Source organism: Filicampus tigris, chromosome 22 (assembly GCF_054856515.1).
Source record: "Filicampus tigris isolate MCC_2025a chromosome 22, RoL_Ftig_1.0, whole genome shotgun sequence".
NCBI lineage: Eukaryota > Metazoa > Chordata > Actinopteri > Syngnathiformes > Syngnathidae > Filicampus > Filicampus tigris.
This window is the reverse complement of record NC_141238.1, coordinates 2,603,816-2,610,926: the sequence shown is the minus strand read 5'-3', so window position 1 is coordinate 2,610,926 and position 7,111 is coordinate 2,603,816. Positions and strand designations below refer to the sequence as shown.

Below are 7,111 nucleotides of genomic sequence, written 5' to 3'. Positions count from 1 at the left end.
CGCTCACATGAAATAAATGTGATAGATGGTGTCGCTATTTGAGAATCTTCTCTCAAGGCTTTGCTTTTTCATTCACAGCTACATAAATATATTTTTACCAACTATGATACTACCTACTAACACTTAAAGTTGACAACCGTCAATTAGAGGTGCACAGAGCCGTTAAGTTGAGTTGGCATTGGTATGATTAGAGGGTGCCTGGAAAAATTTCTCACATTAAGGGGTCCCTGCACCCAAAAGGTCAGAGAACCCCTGTTCTAGATATATACATACATATATACATACAAAACTCCAATGGGTGGCTCTCCCTAAAAGGTGAAATGCATTCAGTGAGCAACTCAACTCAACTTTATTTATAGAGCGGGAGAACTTAGCCCCCAAAATCGCCTCTGATTTTGCCAACACAGAGCGCAAGTGTGGCCGCACCTGTTGCCACAGTGGCACTTCCAAATATTGGTGCCTCATAGATTAAATTAACATGAACTATATTCCTAAACTCTTGGCTGCTTCATGTGTGACAGCTGCCCGGTGAGGGAAATGCCTTGGCAGGTCATCTTGACTTACTTGGATGCCTGATTGCCAAAAGGTTTGGCACCCATGGTCATCATAACAGGAAGTGAAAATGGAAAACTATACTGTTGGTCCTTCCAGACTTTATGGAACTTGGGGCTCCAACAGCTCTGGCCTCAGTTTTTGCTTATTCATCAATCAATTTGTCGTTATTGTCTTGTTAATGAGAATATGAACAAACATGCTGCCACCAGCATGTCTCAAGGGGAAAACGCACTATAAACACTCATGCATATTCACCGGCTTCCATATTATGGCTCTGTTGAGGAGCCATCAGCAAATGAGGGTCACATGCCACTACAGGGTTTTGCCATAAATCTGGTTACACAACATCTAGACGGCATCAACCTCCAGATATTAATGTGCAGCTTTGTGCGCATCAGCCGAGCGAGCGGCGTTTGTGTTCCGATTCCGCATCCTCGGCCAATGACAAAAATGAACTGAATAACTAGCTACATTCATTATGCTGCTGAAGCAAACTTGCATGCTTTTTACCGGGGACAACATTTGTATTTTTAAGGCCTAATACGAGTAGAAATGACAAAAACATATGCCTCAGGGGCCTACATGCAATTCCAATTGGTAGGAAGATAGTTAAAAAAAAAAAAGAATACAGTACTGCACCGAACAAACACCAAATGGCTCAATGAGTCACCGACCAAGCTTAGTTACATTCAGATATCTGAGCTACCCTAAAGGATGATCCCAGGGGCTATTTACAACTGTTCCGATCAGCCACACATTAATTTCTTCATTTCTAAACGTCAGTGCCATTCAACAGCAGCATTACATTGCAAGAATCGGATTTAGCGTTAAGAGAAAATGTGCAAGTGCTTGTGTGTATGTGTGTGTGCGAGCGAGAGAGATTGCATAAGGTGCAAGCTTCTGGTTGGCTCACATCTCCTCTCTGCATACATTAATAGAGTAAAAGGTGTCACATGACACATACGTATATACATGCGCCAAGGCATGCCTAAAAAGAGCCATACAAGTATGCAGTAGGGTGACAAATATATTGCTCGTCATTGGAGAAACAGATTAAGTATGTTTCATGTTGCTGTATGGGACTCTAAAAGACACCCCGACTCGCGTCAACATGAGGTGTCTTTATGTTATTTGTGTTATCAATGTTTATATTATGGCATGGTTTTATAAGGTTAACTAAACAAAGGGTGAAATACTTTCGCCAAGACGAGCACATGTTGCATAACATGGTGCTCAACAGAAATGACAGAGTGCCTTTTCTCCCGATGACTTTGCTGGCGTACCTGCAGTACCTTGGGAATGCGATTCAGTTTCCAATGTGACTCACGTCCTCTCAGGTACGTGGCAGCTGCTCCCGCTCGGCGGGTGTCAGAGCTCAGAGCCTCGGGTTGGATGTGGCTCACCCTGCTGTGAGGAGCGGCCAAGCCACACACCAAAGGGGAACATGTCGACACTGTGAGAGAAACAGCGTTTTACTGTGAGGGGGTAACCTTGCCGACCTGAAGGTACACACACAGAGGATGGTCTTGACCCCCAGAAGACGGGAAGCGCAGTAAAAATAGAAATAACACATGTAGTTTGTCATTTCTTAAAACACAGCCAGCCTCGTTATATAATAAACAGCCATAAATTCAGGTATTACAATTTGTTGTCAAACAAAAGTGTGCTGTGATATGCAGAACCTAACGTACAGACAGTCAGCAGGTGTATTTCAGTACAAAAGGTCACCATAATCAGGAATAGATAAAAGCGCAGCAGAGACCAGATGTCTTTTGAGTTCAGAGAAATTTTTTTTAAGAAGGTTATTGACATGAGGTTTAAAGAGTACTCAAACCAGACGTAGAGATACTTGTAACATGAGACAATTTTTAATTTCTTAGCCTGCGCAGTAAGAAACCTTCGGGGAGGTCCGGGTCTCTTTCTTTAGTCAACTTAAGCTGTGAAAGGTGGTTCTGGGAAAAGTCAAAAATACCCATCAAGTTTGCAAGAGCTTCTGAGATGAAGGCACCAGCATATTAAACTAAGGTATCATCCGCATAAAAAAAATTTGGCTCCACCCATAGTATAACCTAAACTATTAACATATAGAGAGAATAGTAGGAGGCTAGAGATGGAGCCCTGACAAACTCAATTACAAATATTGAGCCATTGGGATGTGAGCCCATCAAACCGAACACACTGAAATCTTTCAGATTAGTTCAGAAAAAAAATCAGAGTTCAAATTCAGAGTTATTAAAACAAATATTCTTTACTGCATTTTCTTTTACATCCATTTTCTATACATAAAAAAATGTTTTACTTTGATTGTTCGACTTATCAAATACATCCTCCTGACCTATTTCGCTAACATTTTGCATCCTTTCTTGAGTAGTAAGCTATTGCTTCCCATGTTATTTCCTGTTTAGAAGATAAGATCTAAAGTGGGAAAAAATATGCATGACTCGTGTACATTCTTTTAAGTAATTGTTGTACTGTATTCATCGGTCTAGTAACAAATTGTTCTGAGCTAATACAACTATAGACGGATGTGATCATTTGAGGTTGGAAGGTTACAGGATGACCAATCCCCAGGAGAAAATGAGTGACTATTTCCTAATACCGGCAATGTAAGACTCATTGACACAGTGTACAGTCCGTCCTCATTTCCAATATACACCCTTGTTTCTATAACTGTGCAGACCGGTTCAATTAGATCCGCTGTTTAATAGCAACGATAACACTTTTACTTACCGTGTATGGGGAAAACCGTGTGTGTAATAAAGCTATTAAAGGCTGCGCCAGAATGTTTAAAACCTGGCACACATCCATCCATCACGAGGAACAACAACAAATCCTAGTGGGTGAGAGGCAGCTACAAGTCAATCAATGGTTGCATGAATGGCAGAACAACAGACTATACTCCATTCCAAAACAATATATTTGGAATTCCTAAAAGTAGAGCAGGGATTTAAAGTGTCATTTAAAAAGGCTTACCTGGGTTATTTTAATAAAACAAACAATCATAGCCAGGAAGTAATATGTACATTGTTGTACAAAGTGGGGTCGGCAAAATAAGGCTGGGATGGAATTCATAATAAAATCATCATTTAAATACGTTCCAGTCTGGCTTGAAAATAAACAGCAATAATACAGTACTTATGTTTACTCAGCTGGGTTTTGGATGGTGCTGTTAAAGCGATGTACCCTCAAGGCGATTTGATCAATCCTGAGTCAATTGGGCCCAGGCATTGGAGTGGAGAATAGTGCATATGTTTCATTTTGTTCCCCATTCAAGTTCTGCATAACAGTAAGAGAAAAACTATATCATTTTCCGTAAAGTTTGACCTGCAGTTCTATACACACAAGAATGCATAATTCCATGAGCTCCAGAGTATTTGCAGCCTAATTTCCCCTGGAGGCCTGTCTGGGTGCGCACATTAGGATAGTCATGCTGCTAGTCAGCGGGTTGCTTTGTACACTTACACCGCAAGTAAAATCATTCAAATATCTAGTAGACAAGCGCGATAAGGAAGGATTTCATAGATAAATATAATAATTCCTTTTAAAAGCATCAAAGGAGTGCATATATTGGCATACTCCACTAAAATGTGATTTACTGTTATCTAAAAACATGAAAGAAACGATCCACATTTTTCAATTTGAATTGCCTTTTCTTTTCTTTTTTTGAACTCTTCGAGGGTCTGAAGCAGCAGACTGACATTAGGGGGTCGAGAAAGAGATTAGCATGTTGGCCAAATTTCTTTCGGCTTAACTCCAGTTAATCGCTATAAGGAAGCCAGTTCACTATAACCAGGGTATAGGTCGCCATGGTAACCTGCTGTTTCACACTATGTTCAATTGAGAGTCAATCAAAAGCAATCTGATCGTCTAGTACTTTTACTTCACAAGCGATAAGAGGTTGAAATATGTACAAGTGACCTTGGGTTTGTTAACAAAAAAAAATAATAATAATAATTGTAATATTGTCCCCCATAGTGGACATTTGTAGTTATTTCCTCTATTTTGTTCTGTTTTGGACTTGGCAATCACCAATTCATGGCTTCATAGTGGCTGCCAGGGAAGAAATGACGGAAGTTCCTTGACTTCAAACTGCCCCTTGAAAAAGAGTCGATTACTCGAGCCCTAGCAGGTATCGCAAGTGACAACGAAGATGTTTCACTCTCGCAAGTCAAAAGTGGAAACTGCAACCAAATGCAAGCTCTGAGACACAATAGCTGTGCCAAATTCGTAGGACGCATCCTCAAAAGGCCGCATTTGTCGGCCACATGACGTAACTTGGGTCAAGGCGCGCCGGTGTCCAAATTAATGCGTTCTTCAAACCCTGTTATGTTATGAGGGGTGCGAGAGTGTCAGCACCCAAAACCAACCCCCCACGTCTTTCCTGTTTGCAAGCAGCCAAGAACCATAATAAAGAGGAACTGCCGTTGTTCAATATAGACCATATTGTAATCAGCGTTAGATGTTCCGCAATTGCAAAATAAAATTCTGTTTCTCAATTGCTGTGGATTTTTTGACTCTCATCTGGCATTTAAGATTTGGAGCGTTTAGGTTTTACTGCAACTTCTTATCAGTCCAGATGGTAGTGAAATCAAAGCGTAGGCGTAGGAAGAGCTCAGTCACAGTTGTTGCAATCTGCAAGACTGTGTGATGCATACTTGAGCTTTTGGAGAACCGCAACAATACACTGCAATGATGTCTCACCTTATGTGGGTCAAGCCGCTATCAATAGGATGGCAGACGCAGTTCCTAGAAGGTGAGATGTATTCCTCGGCGCATTTGGGCCAAGCTGCAATGAGGTCAAAATAAGAAAGAAAAGTGAAGATTTGTTTTTAGGAAATAACCAACCTCTTTTGCATATTGAACTCTGATGTTGGTGTTCTACAATGCACCATCCCAATTGTAATAAAAAATGTACGCATTTAGTCTCCATAATTGTGTAGTTATTGCATTTGTTTCTATTATAAGGGGTTATACAAAAATGTCTATTTTTACTTCCTTCTAACTGCTTCATTATTATCATCATTATCCACATTGCGTCCATATCAACTTTTTGTTCATTGCAGCTAACCTGGATGAAAAACACACGAACCATAATCATTTCATATCTAATTCGAATTTCTTAACAGTTAAGACAAGTAGTTTACCGATTTGTTTTACGTAATTTTAATGTCGAGGTTGTTATATTGCCACTCCGCCAACTTGCATAATTTCCACAAAAGTGGGACTGTTCATAGCTCTGGTGTCATTTCCATTATGGGAAGAAAATTGCATAACATAGCGTCAGTGTCCAGCTGAACTCCAGCGGAATTGTAGTGCCTCCAATCTTTGATCGAACGTGTATAGTTAGCGGGTGAAAATTGCATAACACAGCGTCAGTGTCCAGCGGAACCGCAGCGTCTCCAATGCGTGTGCGTAAGAAGTGCAGGTTAGCGTGTACACTAGAAGTCAATCAGTCAAAATGTGCTGTCTCGCTTGTGCGTCGAATGCCTGAACACTGGCATACTAAACAAGCTATGATGTGTCTGCAGGGTCAAAGAGTAATTTTCCACAATTGCAGCAGTATAAGGAATCATAAGGGTAGCCATGCGAGTGATCTACTTAACTGTGGGTGCTCACAATAGGCTGCTCGGGAGGGTACAAAAGATAATGCCATGTAAGAAGGCAATTAGAAATGTTTTTATGTAATGATGATCCAGCATGAGGAGAACCAAGAAGAGACAAAATGCCGTTACAAAGATGACAGTGTTCACTTTTGAGAGTGACAATGTGTATTATTGGGTTGCAGTCGCAGTGGTGTCACAAGGGTCCGTTTACATATACTTAAGGAGATCTGAAATGAGACGTTACTATAAGCAAATCGGTGCCCCGGGTTACAGTTTACTATCCGCTGTACAAAACGCAACTTTCACTTTTAGACTGAACAGAAAAACAGAAGACGTGTATCGGTGCTGTGGTAGTTTTTGAGGTTTGTTGTTTTTATGTCCCAATTTAATTTTTATATTGGATCCCAATTGGTAACCACTTCTGATCATATGGAAGCTAAATTAGCACGTCCACAAAATGTATCTGTATATAATAGTCTACTATTAACCTACTTGTAATAGTGTATACTCCTACAATTACATTCTTGGTGTTGAATCTAATGTACAGCATGTTGTATTTTTCAAGTAACGTTCCGCAAACACTGTCACAATAACATAGGAAACGCTGTCAACCATAAAGATAACATCGCCTATCATGACTGACTACATCGATAATGTCAGTATGACTGCTGAAAACACAAAATAGGATGACTGAGAATTGAGTAACTGTCCATTCGCCTCATTTTGTTCATCATTATGTTGAGGCAAAAAGGTTCAAAGTTTCCTTTCACCTCCTTGAAGTGTCATTTAAAGATACAAACACTTGTGTAACTTTTTTTCCCCCAAAACGTATTGGCCATCTGCTCCTTTCGAGACCTCCGCATTCATATCTAATCTTGTTCTTTTGCCGGTGACGTGGAAAGAAAATAGGTATGTACATGATATTTACCTCTCTGTGTTCTGCATGGGAAGTG

The 7,111-nt window shown here is 40.4% G+C and overlaps 2 protein-coding genes across 8 annotated transcripts in view; both read right to left on the bottom strand.

Moving 5' to 3' along the window:
- The window catches only part of LOC147126469 (uncharacterized), a 59,125-nt gene extending 57,148 nt beyond the window's left edge, over window positions 1–1,977 (bottom strand). For 3 of the 7 annotated variants that reach the window (XM_086023123.1, XM_086023127.1, XM_086023128.1), the window contains exon 1: window positions 1,839–1,977. The gene's annotated coding sequence lies outside the window, so the exon portion shown is untranslated. The remainder of the gene's footprint in view (window positions 1–1,838) is intronic. The other 4 variants (XM_086023125.1, XM_086023126.1, XM_086023129.1 and 1 more) reach the window with 4 other exon arrangements.
- The window catches only part of LOC147126468 (amphoterin-induced protein 2-like), a 44,827-nt gene extending 42,847 nt beyond the window's left edge, over window positions 1–1,980 (bottom strand). The window contains exon 1 of the mRNA XM_086023137.1: window positions 1,839–1,980. The gene's annotated coding sequence lies outside the window, so the exon portion shown is untranslated. The remainder of the gene's footprint in view (window positions 1–1,838) is intronic.
- Window positions 1,981–7,111: the final 5,131 nt, after the last annotated feature.